The sequence below is a fragment of the Acyrthosiphon pisum genome, chromosome A1 (genome assembly GCF_005508785.2).
Source record: "Acyrthosiphon pisum isolate AL4f chromosome A1, pea_aphid_22Mar2018_4r6ur, whole genome shotgun sequence".
NCBI classification, from domain to species: domain Eukaryota; kingdom Metazoa; phylum Arthropoda; class Insecta; order Hemiptera; family Aphididae; genus Acyrthosiphon; species Acyrthosiphon pisum.
In genome coordinates, this window is record NC_042494.1 from 15,904,138 (window position 1) to 15,930,272 (window position 26,135).

A 26,135-nucleotide genomic window follows, 5' to 3' on the forward strand; every position below is an offset into this window, starting at 1 on the left:
GTTGTTCAACTGCGTGTGAAATAATAATATCATGAAACCGCTTTTATCATTATGAGATGTTATCTATCAATTATTATATAACCGTTATAATACCACAGTATACGTCATCGTTATGATCTCTGTCAAACTTTCAAGTTCAAACTTCCGTATAAACATTCGTCAATCGTCGACAGATATTATGATTGATGTATTTATGTTTATCGTTCGAAAATGTATGATGGGTAACACGGTGTGTCATTTTATTATAACATGTATTTTAGTTATATTTTATTTTCATCCAATGAACACCGAAAGCTTACTTAACGTTTTTAACCCATCTGCGCAAATCTTATTTGTTCGGATCATCTGCGGTCGAACGAGTTTTCCGTAATTGGTATATTTTTTGTATTTTTTTTTTTTTTCATTGTTGTTACCTTTTCCTGCCCAATTACGGAACATAACGAGCCCAAATAATACAGGTTAAGCTGTATACGAAACTTTATCAGAAACCTTCAGATAATGGTTGGTCCGGATCGACTGTTCCGAGGAATTCATACGTTTTGACACGCTACGAGCAGGCCATTAGATACGGCGTTAACAACCGTCTTCTCAATCTAGTAACCTGAAAACTTTGGTCACTTACTTATGTTATTGTTGTTGTTGTTATTATTATTATTATTATTATTATTATTATTACTTTATTGTTTTGTGCCAACGTATTGTATTCTACGTAGTTACTCACTGCTTATACCGTCTAATTCGATGTGATTTGTCCTGCAGAATCATTTTTTTTTCAGACTGTTAGTGGAGCAACGAGATAAAACGCAAAAAATCAACAATGATTATTACAATTTTCATGGCTATCTGGTTGGGAATTGGATTAAAAAATATATTATATATTTATTTACTTTTGTCTATAATTATGACACTGTGAAATAGACATAATATATTATAAATTATCCATAGAAAACATTATAAAATTGTCATTTTTCCACACTATGTACATAGAAAGTATCAGAGTAAACTAACTCAATTACCAGCTAATTATTAGATTTTTTTTTTCAAATAATAGAAAATTATTGTATACAATATACATGTGTGTACTAAAAATATTAAGAATAAGTAGGTAGAATAATTATGATAAAAATGTTCGCTAATTAAATTTGAAAAATAAATAGTGGTTTATTTCATATTTTTATTATTTACTTTAAAATATAATATTTGAAATCTCAAATGTTATTGGACAGTTCCTATAAACGTGATACACTACGGAAGTAGAATAATTACTATTGTCGAATAGTATATTGTATATATACTAATAACTAATAAGTAATGTTATATTTTGTTTGTTAAGCTGTATACGATATAATATCTATATTTTATCAATTTTATCAATTTTAATAATTATTATTATAATAGTATTATACTATTATATAGTCTTTATAACGAGTGGCGTATTTAGGTTTTTGTCATGGGGGCGGGGGATATGATTTTTCCAGTAGCCCGCTTTTAAAGCTAGAGGCCTTAAGTTAGGACTCCGAAAAATGTTGCATATTATATAAAGGCTATAGGGGGGATTGATCTCCTTGACCCCCCCCCCTTCCGTAAATATTCCACTGTTTATAACTAATGGTAAAACTATTAAAATCTATATTTTATGTTGATTATAAGAAATGTATTACTGTAGTAGTAGGTAATACGATTTTATAACATGATAAATTCTATTTTAAAATGGTTATTTTATTGAATTTCATTTTCATTTTTTGAATTTGAAACAGTTCTTTAACAAATTCTCGATTTTGAAGAATATTAACTTTAATTATTGTATAATAATTATAATCATTATACGCACACTTAATATTATAATGTAAGTATTTAAAGTGTTTTATACAAACCTATTATATATTTTAATCTTGTTAAGCTTAATTAAAGTGATAAAATACGAAAAAAAATCAAGTATTCTATTGAGTACCTACTAATACTATAAAATAAATTTATTTGTTTAATTTTTATGCTCTATTATATACCTATTATATGTACCTAATCTATATCTTGTATAGTGAATAACCTAAATAGATTAATAAACTACCTAATTAATTAAAAAACGTATACCTACATCAACTAGGTACCTAGTAAAACTAAACTATTGAAGTTTTTATTTTCGGGACAGCGAGTAAGGCTAAATATTATCTACTATGTATACGAACGTCAAATTATAGAATGTCATTATTTTTTTGACTTTAAAAAGTTTAAAAAAAAAAAATATAGAAATAAATAAAGTAGGATCTCAAAGAAGTAAAGAACCGTTTAATAATTGTTTGTTAGTGAATCGTGAATGCACTTCAATAAACGTGTCTCGCTTGAAAGCATTGAAATCGTGTGACTGAAATACTGAACTAACAGGTTTTCAATTGCAATTTTATGCTAGCCTAAGAAACCCTCCGGATGTCTTTTGCATCTTTTTAAGATTAGTAATAAAGTTGTTTTCATCAGATAACGCATATGCGAGTGTATAGATATTGATTAGAAATTTTTTGTCAGCCAAAATCTAGTCCTACTCGTATATGGGCCCAACCGATAAAAATAAGAAATCAAAAATAATGTTTAACTCGGAATTTTTTACAAAAAAAAATATATATAAAAATAAATAAATAAATATTATGTACCTCGGTTCCAGCTGCTGCAGTGTATTATAATAATATCGATTAAACGATTGTAAAAAAAAAGAATAAACAATAAACAGTGGTAAAAAAAATAGATAGGTCAACTCGTTTTCACGGACATTATAATAATAGTTACCATTCAAAGAACCTAATGTTATATAGGTACCTACTTGGTTTTTTTTTTAAGTTTCTGATAAAAAAGAGTAAATTTCACCGTGATTTTCTATAATATACAGGCACAGTTATACAAGGTCACAGTTATTACATCCGCCAACATATAATGTTTATCTTCTAAAAAAATGTTTTGCAAAATATGTTATATTAGTTTACGAATAATAAAATATTCAAACTGCACGTTTTTCATAACCTGTACCTTTATATATATATTAAAATATGTACTCATTATATTATGTTGATCTGCCGCTTATTACTTACACATAATATAATATATTATCCATTACTTATATTATTTTTTTTTTCTTGTTGATTTTAACCTTAAAACCGAAACTTTTGATTTTGTTTCAAAAATATTAATATCAGCTTTTAATAATATGTTTGATAATCAATCGGTATACGTGGGTACACCGCATAACAATAATATCAGTACAATAATACTATTAATAAACGAACAATATTTGCAGACTCTATTATTGTGTTTTCGTTATGTTACTATCCGCGATGACGTTTGATCATTTGGTCCGTTTCTGTCACTGCAGCTGTCAATTCAACACACGAGCCCCATTTATCTCATTCCGTTCCGAACACGAATCTTTTCTATACGCTCAAAGTGCGCACGGTCATTCTAGTTACGGGTATATAGGTACGACTATCGACGATGGTAACCGGTAATCTGGTATACGTGTGCGAGCGCGTGCGTATGTATGTGTTAGAGAGCGTGTGCTCGCGAGTGTTCAGAACGTTCCCCCCCGGAGGGTTCGGTCGTTAAAATTCCACAAATCACACCCTGCGGCCCTGTGCCTTATTCGCGATTATCTTTCTTTTTCTTTTTTTCTTTTTTTTATTGTAATTAAATTATCAAAACCCGGTTGCGGGAGCTGCCGCGAAATAGTTTTTTTCTCTCTATTTTTTAGGGGGCCACACCGGAGCCCATAGCCATCTATTTTATCTTGTAACTTTTATTATTTTTTCATACGTGTATTTAATTCCGACGTTTTTATTTCCCGCCGCAGCGGTTCGCGACCGACAAAAGCGAGAGATTCCCGCGGGACTCTTCGGCCATATTATTATTATTATTATTATTATTATTATCACCCACCTACCTAATATCTCTCGCTGTGACGTCCACATAATAATACCTATACGTATTATTACTATGACAATTATTATCATTATCATTATTATCGTCGCAGCTACCGTTCTCGCAGTGAACTACCGGATGATGATCGACGTGGGCACTGCAGTTGTAGTACACCGGTGCGGTGGGCATGAACATAATATTATAATATTATTATCTGTACAAACCAATACGGTTTCGGATGGATTCGAACGGTACTCATCGGTGCACTGTTATTATTATGAAAATAATTATTCTTATGGGCTTAATGAGACAGATACCCACACATAAATCTCGTATAATGACACGAAACATCGCGGCGATTGATGAAAATCGGTCAACCACGATTCAATCACAAATTGTTATTTCCTAACCGCAGCAACCGGTTAAACTTGGTTTCAATATTCCGACGAATTTAAATGTAATATTGTAATGCATAATGCCATCCTTCTTGATTTTAGAATATATTTTTTCTACATTTTTATACAAAAGATCGCGATTGTACTTATGTATTTAGGAACCGTTATAATTTTATTGATGAGTGGAAATTGTTTTTGTTTTTAAATTTTGTTTATCTCAGCAAATATATTTTATGTTATTATGAAAAGCATTGTCGGTATCTGATCATATATCAAGAACAATTTGTTCATGTACCTACACCTGAGTTGGTAAAATGCCAAAGTTTTGTTGCGTACTTATGATAATAGTAGATAAGCATTTTTTCAAAATAAAAATGAAGATATAATTTAGTCACATGTTGATGTTTTCCTTCGATGTTCCTTTCTTTTTACGACTCGTTAAACCCGTCATACGCAGAAATGTGGAACACAAAACCGAAATAGAGCAAAAGTTTGGCAAAGATAAAAACGACAGTCATTTAATTTTTGTGTTATCATATTCCTTGTACTTACTTATTCGTCATATATATTGTGCTTTTCAACGTTTGCGTTTACAAGTATTATCGCGTGTTGATTTGTTGAATTAGGTATGTTACAATATATCATTGAATATAATGACGTCAGTCGTTATCGAAACGTTGATTTAATAAAACTAAAGATAACAATAATATCGTGCGACCGTACGGTCGTGTGACGGATGGACTGCGAAGTAGATGCGCAGGTATTATAATAGGTATCAGAAGATGCATATTTTACACGTTTTCAGAGATAATCGAAATAGTAAGTTTTTTTTAATATTGCGACTGATCACTATAGTTCGTCTCCTCCAGCGTGCAGTATATTTTACATTGTAACAGAACTTTTAATTTTCTCGTAAATCCGTCGACATGATTATTATTACATTATATCGTACAACTGTTGCGGCAGCTATATTAAATATACACTACGCAGATATTTGTGTACGAGCGCGAACATGATACGACTTGTGGATCATCGTTCGTTATCAAAACGTTGATTTAATAAAACTTAAGATAACAATAATATCGTGTGACAGATGGACTGCGAAGTAGATGCGCAGGTACTAGGTAGGTATTATATTATACATCTCCAGAGATAATCTTAATAGTTAGTTGTTCATAGTATTGCGACTGAGCACTAGTTCGTCTCCTCCAGCTCGTATTATAACAGAACTTTTAATTTTCTCGTTAATCCGTCGACATGATTATTATTACATTATATCGTACAACTGTTGCGGCAGCTATATTAAATATACACTACGCAGATATTTGTGTGCGAGCGCGAAAATGATACGACCTGTGGATTGTCCATACGCGGAGACATCATGTGACATCCGGCTTACAAACACGTCTCCGGTGTTAATTAAAATCGTTATACATATTATATCGTATACGCACCGTGCACATACCGAGTGCAGGATATAATGTGCACGTCGGGCGTGTTGTATGTAGGACGTTAATTTTCCCATCTTCTAGTTAATTATTATTTTTTTTATATATATATATATATATATATATATATGATATCATTATTACTACTCGGAAAAACAAAGAGCATGCGTAAATCGTTGTCTGCAGCGAGTTATTAGAGCCAAACATGCATTATTAACGCGTTAATACATATTATTGTATAATGTAGAAAGATATATTATAGGTATATGGGCACACGAGTCGGCCGCGGGATCAGGTGAAAGTGTTCTCTTCAAAAGCTCGCAAACAATCGCGCATAATTTGTTTTAAAAGAAATTTATGGAAAACACTAGAAAGCATTTGTGCAAAAAAAAAAATGGTTGTATTATAACGTGTATTCGTGTACGGTTCTTGTGTGTCTTAACGAACCAAGTATGTTAGGTATATTATAGACTACCTATTATTACAACATTACAACAAATTCTGTGTGATACGATTTATTTATCATACATATTCCAAACGATTTAGACATACATTATAATAATATTCTACTAAATAGGTTTGTATAACTCATATAATTTATAAGATTCTAGTTAAACTAAAATCAATACAATTCATATTCACGTAGGTATTTAATAGGTATTAAATTAGACTTAAACGGTATAGGTAACCGTAAATGCATACCAACATGGTAATAATGCGTGTGTATACCCATTCTCAATACATCGTAACGATATGAAGAAAAAAATAATCATAACATATTCGTAACATAGGTAGGTAATATAATATTAACGTCAATTCATTATTTAGTTGTTCTAGAACTTTAGGGTTTTTTTTTTTAGATTGAATCAATCGATGCACAAACAAAGAGTTTATTATAATATATGTTACAGTAAACAATTCGTCGAATTACACTCTTGAACTCTGCGCATATTATATTACAGACTGAATTTATTCAACGTGTATAATATTCTATGATTATCGGTAATTCGATAATATTTAAAAAAAAATTTAACTATCCACACAAATTCTCCACCAAAAACCAAACAAAAACTGTACCTACGTAGTAGTTATATGTGATAATAATTACTATTATTATTTGATCTAAATTCGGAGAGTTTAAAACGAAATTCGGGTTTGGGTGAAAATCGATATTTGGCAGTGGCCATTACCTCGTACATAGAGGTACCTATATAATTATTATGATTTGCAGAATCTCTTTGAATACCCGATAAAAACCATCACAGACCAGCCGCCCTAGCCATAGTCGTTTTCTAGGACACTATATAGTAATCATATTATTTTGTTTGGTTGTTAGTATAGACGTACATATCATTATGTATAATACAACTCGCACGCAAACATACATTTGAGCATAAATCGTTATCTGAATGATTTCAATGGTCTCGATCGTGTTAGTACGAGTCTGTTTCTCACATACATATATATAATATATAATATACATATATATATAATGTACTGTATAGTCTATAGATATGTAATAAAACCATATAGGTACATGTAGGTACTTATTTATTTTATTTGTATACATGTATCGTGTTTTTTAATTTTATTGGCCGTTCGACCCGGTCCAAAAGCGTCGAAATAGCAACGAAACCCGTACGCAGAAAATATAAAGGATATAATAATAATATATAAGCGAAAAAAACAAAACGGATATAAATTGCGGCGAACGTATATATTCGGATATAGCGCGCGCGCATTCCCTCTAAGTCCTCTACCCGAATACTTTTTCCGAGCCCCGCGGGAAATTCGATTTACAAATCCCCACAAGGATACGATGTTACATTCAATCTCTACGCAAGGTTCCATTTGAGTGATTCGGTTAACCGTCCAGTGTAAAATGCCGTAAGACTGATGAATGGTTCGGGAAAAAAAGTATTTCGTTTATAATATAATATATTACACGAGTAACCATGTACCAGGTACACCTATCTGAAGGCTAGTTAGTGCAATACGGGCCAGCTAAATGTTTTGGTCAGTATTTAAAAGATAAACGAATTTCAATTCTCGACCGATTTGTGACACTTTAAATCTATAATTCACGAGAAACCATGACATTTCGCCATTGATATGATAATATTTTAGCTGAAAATTATTATCGTCTAGTTCTTTTTGTCGGGTATACTTACGCGTCCCGGGTTGAACATTATTTTTCTAGCTTTAACTACTAACATATTACTGTCGTTAAAATTTATTATCATTTCTACAATGTATGAATAATAGATTTTATCCCGCTTCATAATCAAAACGTATTTAAATGTCAAAATTCCAAATCGATAGATGGCTGCTGCAACAATTGTCAATTTATGTATACGATTATATTATTTTTAATAATATATAATATAACTAATTATAAATAGCAAGCCATGTGTAATGCGTTAAGTTGTAGGTAAATGTACAAATAATAAAATAATTCCATGGGTCCGTGCCTATATTTATTTTTAACTAATCGCATTAAAAACTATGATTATGATGTATGTTATTTTTTTATGTTGCTAATATTCGACGATGGTGCTTCATGTATTACCTATATTTACGCCATGTTAATGTTTTATTAATTCATATGAATTATATGACGCGTATTCGTGTGCATATAATAGTATAATAGATGGATTGGTTTTATTTTTTTTTCTACCCAAAATCAAGATTATTATGGATGTACCTACGTGTTTTTAATCGTGTCATTATAGAACAAGTTGAATTATACATTTATAATGACCTGCTATTATAATACCTGTTCGCAAAATCGCACAACCATGATTATTGACAAAACAAATAATCATTATCCCGTATATTATATTGAACTTATTTTTCAATCACACGACGTATAATCATAATATACGAATTCTGGTTTAAGACGACTAAACACGTTTTCGCAAATAATGTTTTCGGTTTTTAAATAATCATTTCAGTTTTCAAACGATAACCAAAATATCATTTAGGTACATGTTATTGTTTTAGGCTTCTGAATTAATGTTCTTGCTTCCAACTTTTTTTATGAGGCCGAATTTTCCTACTTTATTATAATATATTGTTTTAATATTAATTAATCGGAAATATTATATGTAATTAAAGCTAAAATAAACAGTAATAAATCACGTTTTCATTTTATTTCTCGGAAGGAGTAAACCAGTTTTTGGGCTCCATAAACTATAATATTATAATAGAAATTAAGAGTTATAGTTTCAAGGGCACACAGAAATAATAACTTATTAAAAATAAAAATGATTTTAATCAGACCGGTTGGCTGTCCAACGACTGCCGGTTTCTCACGCGAAAGTAAAATAGAAAAGTAATTAAAATAATAACGTAATAAAGTAATAAAAAACATAAATATTCGTTTATACCTGTCACCCTAACATTTTAGACGTTTTATGAGTTGTTGATTAAAGTTTTTTTCCTCATAACATTTATGGTCTTGTTAATCTAGGTTAGACACGGTCCGAGTAAAGTAAATTGGAAGGTGACTAATTAATAGCACATTTCACTAAACGCTAAGAAAATACAGAGATTTTCGCCAACTCGGGTAATTATTGTTGATTAATTCCATTGTGTGTATCTAAGACGACACAAGCAAACCGGGTTTTCTTTTTTTTTTTTACTTAGTTTCCGTCAATTATCACACCGATTGTTCTAATAAAATAATAATTGTATTACTATTGTATACCGATAATACGACTTTTAGATTTAAAGTAGATTGCTGCAGCTCAACAACCGATAAAATATAAAGGTAAGTACCAACTATTAATATTATTATAATAATATATTATGTTTTAAAATTGACAACCACGTCAACGGCAAGCAGAATAATATGTTTGATTGTAGGTAATCGTTGAATAATATATTCTTAAAACGATTTTCGCAGTGTAGGTAAATGAAATAAAGTACATTTCTGAAGTCGTTCGAGTTACTCTCCACTTATAGGTATACGGTATTATTTTGACTTGATGACCCGGAGTATTCGGTATATGATATAATGTATTGTATAAAATATATGCTTCTAGATTTTATTTTAAAATGTTTCGAGGTCGATGTCGTCAAAACTCCTCATAATATATGCAGGTACTTCCATTATTTACTTGACGAAAATATGGGCATGCGTTTTAAAACCTCTCGGATTGAACAGGAATTCAATTATCTGCTCACAGTGCAGTTCACTATGGCAAGACGGACGTGTAATCGAAACAACGTTACCGTCTCGTGTGATAAGCGTAAGCCGACGGATTGCACGTAGACGTATTATATTATTATGGTAATTTTTTTTCGAATAATAAAAGTCAGTCGACTATTCGATACAGTAATAACGACGACAGTTTTATGGTCGTGTATGTATGAACATAGAAACAATCTTGGTAAACATATTTACCTAGGTAATAAACGAAATTGGTACTCAGCAGTTGCATAGCGTACCTTATATAGGCGTATGCGTGCGACTTACAATATTATTATTATGTGCTCACACACTGCAGACGTGTGCGCTGCAGGTTAATGATATTGTACGTATATATAATAGGTGAGTAGGTGAGTAGGTATAATCGTAGTGTAAGCTATAATGTATAATATGTATCGTATAGACGTATACTGTGTATCGCGTTTTTCACGTTTACTATTCGTATCAATACATTATAATATATGATATATATTTAGGTTTTCATTACTGGTCTGGACGTACCTATACCTATAGTGTTATGCATTTATACCTAGGTATAGTAAGTAAGTCGTATAAACGTTTAGTTCACCACGCCGCAGACGCTATTATAGTGAAATATTATGTTAACGGTCGCCGTGATCGTTATGTGTATTATTTTCGCTACAAATAAGCGGCGATAAAAACATGAGAAAATTGTTTATTTATTTTTTTTTTTCATTTTATTTTGTATACACGTCCTGTACACAGTGTCATAGTATAAGTACGTGTGGTGTCCTATCGTAACAGTAGCAAAACGATATTATTCTGACACGTTGAACCTGAACACGTTGATAGAGGCATGCACCGTCGGCATAGCTATAAAACTAAAACCACGACTTTATCGCTTTCTTGTATTCATATATTTTGCTGTTTCAGCTGTAGCCTGTAAACATATAGGTACGTGCAAGTTCTACGAACACTAATTCGACTTCACTAGATATCGGTGAACTAATACGGTAATCATATTATTAAGTTTTTTAGTCTCCGAGTGTATTTTTTTTCATTTTTTAAAATACCTACCTACTACCTATGTAGATGATTAACAAAATTATGCTTATTATCAAGACGAGTAATCTTTTTCGATTTTTCGTTTAACGGTTATACGGTTTTTTGTTTTCTACGTGTTATTATATTATATTTTATAACCTTCACGAATATTGTGAAATTTAAATTTATTACTTTATATAACATGTGATGGTAATAATATGTAAAACGTAGGTACCTATATCGAAATATAATCAGACAACAGCGCGTCTTTGTATTTTTAGGTAAAAGAAATTAGATTTTCCATTCAGCTGCGGTTCAACATAATATTGTACTATATTGGATCCAGGTTAGTAAAAGTGCACTTTATTTTATCACCGTAAATAGTTTTTATTGGTTAAAACTACAATAGGTAATTAAAAGTTTTTTTTTATTATTGAATTATTAAATTCACGTCTCGTACGAATATTCAAGGTACACATCATAAACTATTCATCGCAACACAATGCACTTTTCTAATATGTATTCTCTTATACACCTCGTTAAATAGAAAATCTTTATGTCTCGATTTGCTTTGATTCACAAAGTACACCTTAACCACGGATGCATTCGGCATGTTATGCAACAATAGGATTTCACCCGTCGTCCGTGTATTTTACATATGTTATACCATTGGCGTTATAGGTATAAACCAGGTGCAACGTTTATGGTCTGATGACCGTTATTTTTCCAACGCGGGAGGTCTTCCGCAGAAGTCACGTTGAAAAATTATACAAACATACTTTGAACTTGGAATATATTTATTGCTTTACGAAACACAATAATATATTTATATTTTATTAAAATAAACGCGTGTGTAATGATTGTGAATGGGCATATCATAGCAGTGAGATTATATTATTATAGTAGGAAATGTATGACATTTTAAAATATAACCGCCTCATTTTATTTGACGGAACACATAATATACGAATATAATATGAGATATTTCAATATGGACATACGACGAATCTATAATGAACTTTTTGCTTTGAAATAGTACCTATACCTACGGTTAAAAGTATGGTATCGTAATCGTTGTTATAATCAACATTTAAAGCTATAATTGGATGTTCGGATCGACAGATTTTAATATGATGTCGACGTGATGAAATGCATTTGGATAGAAACCGTAGGCTTAAAAATTGCTTAGGCAGTTTAATAAATTTGATTACAATATAATAACAAGACGGAGAATGTAAATATTATTTCGTTTTTACACCGTGAGAATGGTTTGAGCAAACAGTTATTTTTTATGTTATTTATGTAATTAGATAAATACCGTCTTTAGATTCAACAAGTGACTTATGGTCATCGCTCAAAGCGCTGTTATTAAAATATTGTGAATAGGTAATTTTAATAATTTAATTTTATAAGACTACAAAATTATTTAAAAGAAAGTGTTTTATGAACTCATGTCTCATAAGTATTATTTTTTTCTATGATGAAGATATATTATACATGTATCGACGGTGTAGCCATTGGGTCCAACTATAAGTATAAAATGCGATAAAATGTTATTCGTGTATGACTTTCTCGCTATAGTAAATTATCAGATTTTACAACGCAGGCCCATCATTTATAACGATTTTATTTTTATAAATATATTTTATAGGTATCGGCTATTGCGGTCGATTTGGTGTAATTGAACAAAAAATAATAACCCATCTATTGAATAAATATATTGTTGCAATTTTACGAAAACCACTGCATTGAGTGTATATACTTAAGACAATGGTGCAGAATGCTCCCTTACGCGCATACAACACTTAAGTGTCTATAATAGCGTTAAAGCCTATAGTTCGTGACCGAGATGTCCGTAAAAATGGACACATCCTAAAAAGGTGTCGTTGGAAGTCGCCTAAAATAAATTACGCCTCCCTACGAGAAGAAAAAAAAAAATTCCCCGACCAATTTTACCAATTACAGATATCGCGGCGGCAGCTGTTTTGGGGCCATCTTTGCCATTTCTGGAGCCGTTTAAACACGACAATCCTGTCTAGCTAGAGAGCGAATGGTTGTCGGCTTTTTCAATCATACGACACACGTACAGTATATTTCTTCTTACTGTTTTTTTTTTTTATTCTTCTGACCATACAACAAAAACCGGTTAATCGTTTTTTTCTTTCTACTTTATTTTTTTTTCCGTATCCCTCTATCCAAGTCGATTTGACGTATCTATTATCATTGACCCACACGACTTATCATTATTTCAAGTACCTATTTACTGCGAATATGCAATAAAAACCGTTTTACATTTTTCGAATGTTTTATTCATACGGTGGTGCATTATTATTACACATTTACTACACTATAATAGTATAATATACTCGAACAACTGGTGATTTAAAATCGTTAGAAAATGTATATGTACTTTAAAACAAAGTAAATACTATAACACGATGTTAGTGTGTACGACTGTATATACGTACATACATTATTTAAATTTTTATAAAGAAATATTTGTATCTGGTTCATTTTTCGTATTATATAAGCCAGTAGGTCAGAACTTACTACAAAATATTATATAGTGGCATATTTTATATTCTGCACTGTTTTAATGATATTTTGATGCCGATAATATGGCGATAATATGCCATTATAATTTATGATAACAATACTAATACATTGAGATATATTTAATCAAAAATATTTCATTTTATTGAATATTGATGTACATTTCATTCATATTTTCATATTTATAACATTTTTGATAAGCATACGTCTTGTACTAAAAATATTTTTATGGCATATAAAATATATTATTATACTACAGAGACTTTAATAGTCGACCACAAAATTATCAAATAATTTTAACAGAAAAAATATTTATTTCGACCAATATAATATTGAACATAATTTATTATTTCATATTTTTTTTTTTTATATAAAAAATTATATTCTCAAATATCTATCTAGTTTGATTACCTTGCAATGTCTTTAACCAATTCTAAATCCATTTTGAATATTTTGTAAAGTATATAATTAGAAATAATTAACAGTATTATCATAATTTTGGATTGTAAGTGTAAAATAACATTTAATATTTACAATTAAAGCATTGTTTCATATTTGCACGTAAAAATCATCAGCTGCTATTACCATTGGATTTTATAGAGCAAATAATATTTTAATAATATGTACCTGATTTTCGTTTAATTTTTCAATAACTGTTCATTGACTTGGCACGCCCGGTATCCCTGGCCTGCATAGTCCGCGCCGAAGGAATCTCGATATCATTAAAAACGAACGAATAAAAATATTGAACCGTCGTCCGATGAGCGAATAATAATAATAATAATAATAATAAAATAATATATAAACTATATTTTTTATCGACCGTCGTTGTACACCACAACTGCACACTGCTGCACTCGAACACGCGCGATTCAATCGACGATCATTATCGAACGGCCAGAGCAATATACACGCGTAACGTAACTCGCATAGTAATGAAATCGAAATCGAACCGTCGACTTATAAATTATTGCTATTATTATTACGATCGCAATAGGTACGATACCTCTGACGAGTATTATTTTATGTTTGTATTTATCATTTTCATTTTTTTTTTTTTTTATCTGGTCAGTGTGTAGCGGTCGGGCAAACGGAACGCGGGTGACTGCCGGTATTCGCGGCGTTCGAGACGAGCACGTGGCTTTGACAGACGGATCCTCGCCGCCTCCGTCGCGATTGTTGCAATGGGGGGGAACCGTAGGAGTGGGTCATATTATTATTATTATTATACGTTCTAAAATAATGTTATAACTTATATGCCGCGCACAGCAGGAGAATTATATTATTACTATTATTATTATTATTTATCGGAACGTTTTACATGTTAATACGCGTATATTATACCGATAAGTGTTTACATTGTGTTCCGTATATCGACATAATAATATATATAATTATCATGCGCGACACTTCATTATGTTGTATTATAGGTGTGATTAATATCGCTACTTTTCGTTTGTTTCACTTCGGCCGATTATTTGTAAATTGTTTGAATTCAAAAACTATACATTTTTTTTTCAACATTAAATTCGAAACAGGTACATGCTGGCATGGTAGCATAATATTATTATGTGATTCTTCTAGATATATATGATATATATTATATAGTTATTAATTTTCCAATACTAAGACTTATTCAATCATCAATAGCAATTTGATAGACGATAATCGATAGAACACTCGAGAACTAATTTTTCGACCATATCGATCCATTGAATTGGTAAAACAATATTAAGTAACATTATATAATAATTCAATGTTTATTGGAAATAACAATAATATTTCTTTTTAAACATTTTTTTTTTAAATTTTTCATGTAATATTAATAATTTTAATGTATGCGAATTAATTTTCTGTTTAGAAATCTGTTGAATAGTTTCTGAAATTTGTTGTTTGTGATTTTTAACTAATTATTATCATAAATCTGAAGAATTTATTTATTTTTAAATTATACCGTTTTTATAAAACAATAATATATTATTCTCTAACATTATGATGGATATAGTATACTTAACTATCTAGTGTCTAGTACTTTAGTATATAGATTTTTTACTTTGATGAAACTAATATGTTAAAATGTATACATTGCACGTTATTTCCACAACCAAGTAAAATATAACATCGTGAGTTATTTTTCAAGACTAATAATTGCTCAGATAAAATTAATAACCTATGCATTGTAAATAACAATAGTTTATTTTATTTACAATTGAGTTTTTTATGTGTATTTTACGTAAAACGATTTAAATAAATTTATTAAATCTTAGATAAGAGATGTAAAGTAAACAATGGCATTTTAAAATTCAAGTTTAAGGCTTTCAAAGTGTAATTAAAATAATATAATTCTTGTCTAACTATGAACATAATATTACGAAAAATTTAACTGATATTAACTATAATTAGACTCCTATATTGGAACCTATCGGGTTATATTATGACAGATGTACAGGTACAAGTTATACTCTAAATTAATTAATTTTATATTATGTTTATGTTATATATAATATGGTACAATAATTTATATTTAAAGTATATCTAAATAAAATCATACTTTAAAAAGTTATATCAGCAGACTACACATATGCCACCATATGTCCCATGGACATCTTAATTCTTATGCACAGAGAAGAACCTATAATGTGCAAAACCAGCAGAGAATCTCTCACGGTTTAGCACATCCTTGTCTACTGTCGAAACCATAATATAGATACTAGAAAAAGCCTATAAATGCCTGACGACCTCTTCGAAGCCCAATCCAAGACAACACCAACGAAATCATCACATCTCCAAAACTTATCGACGTGTACAACTTAATGTAATGATACTATTGTATTATTTATATGTAACTAATTCTTTTTTTTTTTGCAAGCTAATAACCTACCTAGTAGTTGATGCTCAAATGCTGAAATAATACTTTTTTTAATATATTATTTTACATTATTACAATATTAAATACTAAATCAATTAAAGTTTCAAAATCATAAATCATAATAGTAAATTGTATATCTTATTTATTCTAATATCAAACTCTCAACTAATAAAACACTTAAAAACTGTGATTTTCAGAACACATCAATCGCGTAATATTACCACTACACAATGACTTTTTCCATTTTTTGATATTGTCGGAGTTGGTAATTTAGCAAGCACTACACGTTTTTACCAAGTTAAATTGCAAAGTGATAAAGTGCATTTGTATGATGGGTCGGTTGGGACATCAAGGGTTTTCTGTTAAAGTTTGTCCTAGTTGTAAAATAAAGCTTTATATTTACAACCAAATTATTATTATTTTTATTTATTTTTTGCTGTTCAGAAATTCCATACTCCGCGTCAAAACTCCATTATAATTTTATATACAATTAAATAACTATAGTGTGGTACATAAGTAATTAATTAGATGTGAATTACACAGACTTATAATAATAGTATTTTTTTTTTTAAATTTGAATTTGTAATCAACATTGTTTAAAAATATATTTTAGTTTCCCTATAGAAAAAAAATCAATGAATCACATTACTCAACTCAACATCTAATTATTTATCATTAAACACGTTGGTATAACACCTAATATATATAATGCAATTGGGGTGTGTTCAATTATAAGAGATTTGTATATAATATATTTTAAGTTGTCATAAGATATGATTAATTAGGTATTATTACTTTAACCCACTTGTGTTTGACATTTTAAAACTAAAATGGTTAGTTAAATTTTGTTAAATTTTGAATATAAATAACAAAACTAATAACACGTACAATTATAGCGTGTATGTTGGAAGTAAAATCAAAATTTAAGTTCCGTTATCAAATAATGCGTCAACCATAAAAATATACATTATAATTATTACTTACCGTGTAAAGTGATGCTCATTGCAATTCAATAAAAATACTAAAAATATAATGTACATTTTATAAGTCTCTAAAATTGAATACTTTAAATTGGTTTTTAATGTAATTTTATTTCTGTTATCAGACGATCATGAGTATAAAAATTGTAAGTGGTTGGACGGCTATAATACGTGTATATATATTGGTTCATTAGGTACAAGAAAGCTGATCGTGTTCAAGCACTAATAATATTATGTACTATACTTCGTATATGGTATATTATGTAGTTGTAAAATAAAATAAAATAAATATATTATATTATATTGTTCCGTCGTGGTATAAATCTTTGCCCATAATAAAATTAAAAATTATATATTAGTAATACGTGAATTCATAACACTAGGTATATAATAATATTAAAAATTGTGTAGAATTTAATATTTTTAATATTTCGTAAATCAAAAAATGTATTTATTTTGAAATGCCATCAAAAAAAATATCACAAATATTTTTAAAAAACCACTATTATAATCAAGGCTGGGCATTAACGAGTTAAAAAGTTAAAGTTAAGTTAAAAAGTTAAGTTACTTTTAACTAAGTTTCTTAACGAGTTACTTTTTTTTTAAGAAGTAACTTCTATCTTAACGAATTACTTTTTTTTTAAAGTAACTTATAACTTAACTCGTTAATTAATTTTATAATCACGTTAAATTATATACTTTTATAATTAATTTGATTATTAATATTTAGTTCATAGTTGGTAATAACAAAGTAAAATTTAAAAGTTAAAAAATAAAATATACACATAATTTAATTATTTTGTTGGATTTCATAATATATAAGTACTTACAACAAAATACATTTTTTTAAGATATAAAAACCTACATTATAATATTATGTTATTTGTAGATCTTTAACATGAGGTGTAAATGGCGTAATTATAAGTTTTATATGAAAAAAAAAAGTAAATTATTTTTAACTAAGTTAAGTTACTTATTTTTTCCAACTAACTTGTAACTTTAACAAGTTAAATAAAAAAGGAAAGTAACTTTTAACTTTAAACTTAACTTACATTTTTCCAAATTAACTTAACTTAACGAGTTAAAAAAAATAGTTAACTTGCCCAGCCTTGATTATAATAATATAATAGATGTCTAACATTTTAAGTATTAGTGTTCGAATGCTATATTATATTACGGTGCCTATATTATATCAATTATCGCTTGAAGTACAAGTGTTGCATTATAATATTTTCTGGGAATACAATTTAATTACTTTTAAATTTTATCGTTACTCGTAAATAATGATTATTACGAACCTAATGAAATAATAATGAATTAACGGATTAATGATCGATGGAAGAAAAAATGTGTATTGTATGAAAAATTATTTGACGCTACTTATATAATAATTAAACGTCAACAGGTCATTTGGTAGCTATACAGATTCGGTGAAACAGACGATTACAACGATATCAGCTGTGACTGGTCATAATATTTCTTTGTACACCTTTCGTGTAAAAATATGTATATATATATATATATTTACCTGAATGGGACATTCAAAAAACACTCGGCTTAGGCTCGGTTGAAAATTGAAATCAATAAATTTTACGAGCTATATTATGTTAATGAGTATTATAGTTAATACTAAACAGCAGCTGTGGTTAGAGCCACGGGCCACAGCAAATGTCAATGGCCTGTAAACAACAACAGCAGCAGCAGGTAAAGAGCGACTTTGACCTTAAAACTCTACAACCGCGTAATATATTAAATGTATATACACACTGGATATATATTATATTCAGGAAGTTGTCCCGGTTAGTGATAAATTACGTCACCTTCCGAACGTGGCACGTAAATTAGTGTCAAAGTTGAGCGATCCACGTGTGTTGTTATGACTTATTAAACGCACGCACACTGAAACCCGCAACGATGCCGATTATCCAATATTTAACATGATTAATCGCTCATAACGCGATTGTATGACCGACTACAACTACAGAGTCGTATATATAATATTTATGTCATATATATTATATTCTGCAGCTAGTAATACGACCGGACAAACAACGCGAAATTTATCAGACGTGCCAATAATATTCTAACACTCGTGCAAGTGTGCAGTGTATAATAATATTAATATACAACTATAACTACCTAAACAATTAATTCAAAACGGACTCGGGTCACCTGGTATCGGTGAATCACAAGTACGCCTAGAGCTTGTTATTAATATTATGTTGTACCTATACTGTAGTTAAATAAAACGCGTATCGTCAACGTATTTTAACCCCTCGGCTTTGAGAACGTTCAATATCGGTTTACCTCGTTTTGCGAAATAATAAGATACCCACCTGTTTGAGTGGAGCTCGTAAGAACGCGTGGAAAACTATTTTTCTGAATTCTGCAGTACCTATATAATATTTTTACCATACAGCCACCCTCGAGAACATATCGCATCCAGACCCATAACCTTGATATTTTCCGATTTCGAGTCCAACGTTATTCTTCTTATTGGAACACTGTGACCGGATCCGGTCTTACAAAACCATCTAACCCAGATATCGACACGAATTATGTTTTGTTTTCATCTCGGAATCGTTAAAGAAAAAAACCACAACCAATAACACCGTCTGCGGACGGAAATCTATAATAGTATCTACTTGTTTGACGATCGCGGTTTTCCACAGTTCTTCTCGTCCAATATACCTAATAAACCAGCTCGTTGTTACACATTATATCATATGCGCTGTACAAATATTATAAGAGTTATCTAAATCCTTTCTCTGCGGTTGTAATTATACAGCACCATCGTCATTACACGTTAATGGTTATGAGAAAATAAAATCATGTAGGTAGGTATCGAAAATTAGCGATTTGTACGGGGAAACAAGCACATAAATGTATTATATAGATACATTATATTGTACGAAAATTATACACTTTATATACTTCAGCCTGATTCCATAAATACCGTAATTAGGTAATGCCATGTACGGCGGTGTGTGTGTGTGTGTGTTTAGCTTACCGTGTAAGTATACTGCGATGCTATTCAAACGTCATGTTCGCCTATATAAAACCTCCTTATATATTTATGATGGTATTATCATTTTACTTTCTTTGATCAAACGTATGAGAATAATATATTATGTTCGTGGTACACCAATATCTAATGCGCACACGGTGGTTAAATACTTTGTTGACCTCCATAATACTATATAGTTGTTTAACCTAAAATTATATATATGGTTTTATGGTTTACGGCTTACATTAAAACATAACTTGAACTTTTTTATTCGTCTACTTCGTATCCACATATAACATTGAACGCGTTCGGGCTAGGAAGAAATGAAACATTAAAAACAACGACAAAAAAATCACACCACTATTTAATTGGGAAAAATTTAAATGGTGAACTCGATGGATCTCATAACAAACAATAAATTGTATGAGAGATATTACAATATGGGAATTGATACGTACAATACATATTATTATTATGTTACACGCAAGACTAGCCATCCGTGTAATAAAATCGTGCAAAGTATAACATAATTATGTAAATATAAGCTAAATACACTAACGATTTTTAATATACAAACGAACCATGCTATTATATGCGTGTTCTGCAGTGAATCCCAGACTTTGGCGATACATATATAATTATTAAATAAAATTATATTTGAGGCGTAAGAATTTCTAAATTACTACCTATAGTCAAGTATTAAGTGTTTTTAAAAAAAAAAATTGTAAGATTTAAGTCATTGAAATTTGCAAGTTTAAAAAAAACTTAGACTTTAAAATGGATTTTATTAGTGTTGGATTTGTTTTCCCAGTCCACTTATTGATTATAATTATTATGATCCATTTCATTTATTACACGCCACACCTTCTGACTTCCGAGTATGATTAATCAATCGACAGTAGGATGTGTAAATGTTTTCTACATCATAATCCAAATTACGTAAGATAATAGAGATGGCACATCGACCATGACCCAGTTCTACGATAATAATATGTAAAGAAGATCGGTACGAGACGAATCGATGAGCGTAGGCATAAAACGAGCTCTGGATTAATGACGAAACGCGTCATTATAAATTTGAATCATTACGTCGATTACGTGGCACTCTGGGCTGATATAATTGAGAACTTAGATGGTCGTCGAAAAAAACAAATAATATTTCATCCGTTTCCAATAATGACAAACCGCATAAACCGGAAACTAAGGAATCACTATATAAGTAATTCACCAATAATGTTCAGCTATACCCGCCCCTTTATCCATTAATAATACATTTATTCAAATTCTGATTTTTGACATTTTTAAGTATACCTACTTAAAGACTATAGGTATTTTCAGATGCTCGGATATTGTATATATATACAATATATAGTATACTATTTGTTGATGCAAATTTTTGCAAACTTCTATTTTTATTTTATGAGAACCACCTGAAAAAAATTCTCAAGCCCATGATTTTATTTGAATAGTAGTTATACGATCAACTCGTAAATATTTCCACGAATTTTTTATTGATTACCATACACATTATTATAAATAATACGCAAAATGGCGGTTTTTAATTACCGCGCTCGTTGATAATTAACAAAATGTGATATTCTAAAATAAAACTGACGTCAGTCGATTTTATTAAATGAATAGTTCACGTCTTAAATACAATATTGATCTTTTTATACAGATTTAATGAGGTAAATGGTGAAGGGCATGTGTTTTCACATAACTTCATATTGGAATTTGTTGGTAATACATCATGAATCGTGATCATATCAATTGTATAGATCATACAGATCGATATCTTTTTCTTGATAAACACAATCCAGTCTTATAACAGTATATGTATAGAATGAAAAAAATATATTAAACTCTAGTCCGCTTGCATATAGGCTGCAGTTTGAAAAATATTACCAATGAACGGCGAAACATTAATTTCTACCATACAGTATTGTAGTATTTTATACGTATTATTGAATGAAATACAAAAGCTCACTCAAAAGTGTTTATAATTAAATAAGAAAATTTAAATGTTTTTAATTCATATAAAATGAGGTTTAATTGTGTAAATAATCAGGTTTATTCATACTGTGGCTCACGAACACTGGTTTTTTCAGCCTATTGTTTACTGATTTATGAAAGTGTAAATAAGTAACAACTTCCATACATAAACTATATATAATAAATATTATTGTCCGTTGCTATTGTTATTGTAATAATATAGTTAGTTGCTATAAATGTTCAGTTCATAATAATATTTTTGACCCATATTTTTATAAGCTTTAGGAATAATTAAGTTACAAAATAAAAGTTAAGACTTAACACCAAATAAAAATAATATAATATAGTCTCTCATATTATATTTTACTGATGAGAAAATTAATAATTATAAATTCTTAAAGTTTGGTATAGCTTGCATAGGAAGTAAATTGGTATTTTAATGTGTTTTTTGTTTCAGTTAAATACTTTTTGGGGATAGTAGTAGTGTGCCGGACATTGTTTGAGGTATATTATTTAATTGAAAATTATCGTAGCTCATAAAAAAAATAATAAGGTTATTCGAATTTATTACTCTGCAAACATAACACTCAGTTAAGTACTTTCACCGTATTTTGTAATTGTTAAATTATTAACTGAAAATATTCTTGGAATATCGAATAAAAAAAAAATGACGTCACGTTTCATTCCCAGAACATGAGTAAAATAGTGTATAAAATATTTTTGCGTAGGTACAATATGTAACAACAAATTTCAAAACCTATTTTTTACCAGTTTTTTTTTAAAATAATAGTTTAAATAATATAGTACGATATATTATATGTTATATATTTTAATATATTTAAAATATGATCAAAAAATAGGAGTTAATTGATAAAGGTAATCATATTTTTTAAAGTTTTTTTTATACCTACCTACTTTATATAACACTAGCTGTCCCGCCCGACGTTGTCCAGGCCAAATGTACAAAATGTTTATTATACTATATTTCTTCTAATTACAATATTAATATAATGAGTAACAAATCGAAACCATTTAGATTGACAAAAAAAAATTTTTTTTTTTTCATGCTAAAAAAAATCATGTGAGACTACCCTTTCTACCTATCTACAGCCTATATGAGTTGCAAAATCAAGCTGTATACACCCTCCAATTTTCAAATAATAATCTATTGAAATAATTTTTATTGACTTTTTTAGAAACCTTCCCCTTAACTCGACCGATTTATCAGTGAAAACTGGATTAAAATAAGTATTACATACGAAAAAGGGACAGTGTTTCTCTAGTATATTAGGTATTCATGTTATATACATATAAACCTTCCTCTTGTAACACTCCATCAATTAAAAAAAACCGCATCAAAATCCGTTGCGTAGTTTTAAAGATCTAAGCATACAGAGAGAAAAAGGGACTTTGTTTTATAATATGTTAAGATAACAAAAATGTAGTTTACACACATTGTACCTGCGTCTTGTTTTTATAGATGAGTAGACGACACCGACGAGGAGGGCGATGTTTATGATGTCGACTACCCGTCGTGTCTTTGAACGTGTTAAAGTACCTACCTATTTTATATTTATAATATTATTATTATTTTTTTTTGTCATTTATTTTCGATGTAGAGATAATATAAAAATTTAACATCATTGGTCAGCTTATACAACATTTGCGCATGCATAATAATATAAACAATGTAATCACTGCGCATCTTCCTGTTATACAATGCTTCCGATTGATTTACACCAATGTCGATAGTACATCGAAAATACGTCGAAAGTCGTGTGCGCTAATCAGTATACAAGTCACCGCGCTATACGTGTAATGTTCGGTTTGTTCGATGTCGTCGCCCAACAATTGATCAATTGGTTAAACAAAATATATTCTATTATACCTATTGTAGAATACGTTTTCTTTCCTCTCGATTTCTTGACGCCTACCTCGAGAAAACCCTTTGCGCCTACTAATTGACGGTATACTCCGCGGCATCGCGTAAACGGCACACAATAATAATAATGTTATGGTAGCGTATTGTTTAAACGACCAATGCATAACGATTCGAAAAAAAAAATGCACAAGTGAAAACACAAAACGATATTATATATCATATTATCACTTATTTGATTTCGAGGTGTCGTAATACCCATGTAAGTAATTCATATTATTATGGGCGTGCAGTGTGCATATTAAAACACCTAACGCGATGTAGGTATACCCGTCGCCTGCAGTATAACAATATTTATTAATAGTTGATGCACATCGTGGAGTGAAATTTTTGACAAAATAGTGCATAACACGCGTGCCTATTAATACCTATTTTGTTTCCGACTGCAGTCTTCTACACAGTGCCTTAACGAATAACGAAGAGTGTATAATAATTACGTAATGCAATGACATCGGAAATGTTTACGGATATCATTGGAGTTCAAGTGGATAATCTTGTCGATTAGGAGCTATTATACCTATGCCTATATCGTTTTTACCTTTAACTATAATAATTAACAATTTATCGTTATACGTTTACGTTTAAATTATTATTATTTGCTATATTATATTATATTGTTACAAATTCCATCATGTTTATTCGACGTAGCAAAAAAAAAATTCACCGTGAAAATGTTCCGCTGGATCATAGGAATTTCAGCTATAAAAATAGTGTGACATTTTAATATTATATAGGTATTAATATAAATAATAACGAATATAAACGATTAGAATTCAAAATAAAAAATGGAGAGTAAGTGGGTAACGCTCTGCTGTATATTCAAGGTGTCTATAGATGCTGAAACGAAAGTGTTAAATTCAATGACATCAAATCAATGTTGGTAGGTATAAGAAAAACGATTCTAAGTGAAGACAGAATATAATATTATTAAGTATAGGTATTTTATGATATTATTGTTTTTAAAGTAAATTATTTTGCTATTAGACATTACTCACATTAGTTGACATTAGAAGTAGGTACAATAGGTTAAACGTTAAAAATTGCATTTGAAAATATAATTGTCTGCACACGATATAGGTAAGTAATAATATACTTATTATTATTAATATAATAATTCTTAAATTACAACAAAATAACATAAATCGTTATTCTTCGACTGAATATTTAATTTCGTTCAAATTTAAACTTAAAATATTTTTTAAATTTTTTGTTACATTATTATGAACTACTAATGTGAAACCTCGTTTAAACTTTCATTCAATCCATAGTTATAAAAATTGAACATTTGATACATTTTTAACTACAAAATAATTTGAACATTTTCTAGATTTTGATGAATTTTGTCAAAGTATTTTTGAACTAGATGCTAATTTAAAATGTAAATTAAAACATTTTTACTGCCCCAAAAAGTGTTGACAGACACAAAAAAACACATCATCCTAAAATCAATACACGTTGTTCCGATCAAAATCTAAAATCAATTATCTAATAAATACAATGACCAATGAACATAATATAGTATTTTATTTCAATCATTAAAGAATTAATAATATAATAAAATAGTGCAAAATTGTTGTCGTCAGCCGTGGATCGAACCACGGACGTTTATTTATACTTGTTGATTGATATCGATTAATTTAACATTGAGCGGATTAATGGCCATTTTTTTTTTGTAAGACGTACAGACAAGAAATGTGAAAAAGAGATGTACGATTCTAATTTAACTCTCGAGCGGCACTTATCACTCGTTTTATTATCAACAGCTTCAAAGGGTTTAGCTTACGCAGAGCTTATTTAGTCAAAAATCTCTTTACATCGACGATGCCAGTGTATA

The 26,135-nt window shown here is 29.6% G+C and overlaps 1 protein-coding gene across 1 annotated transcript in view; it reads right to left on the minus strand.

The window, feature by feature from the left end:
* LOC100163456 (serine proteinase stubble) overlaps positions 1–14,626 on the minus strand; it is a 33,169-nt gene extending 18,543 nt beyond the window's left edge. Inside the window, exon 1 of the mRNA XM_008188404.3 lies at positions 14,142–14,626. The gene's annotated coding sequence lies outside the window, so the exon portion shown is untranslated. The remainder of the gene's footprint in view (positions 1–14,141) is intronic.
* Between the last annotated feature and the right edge of the window lie 11,509 nt (positions 14,627–26,135).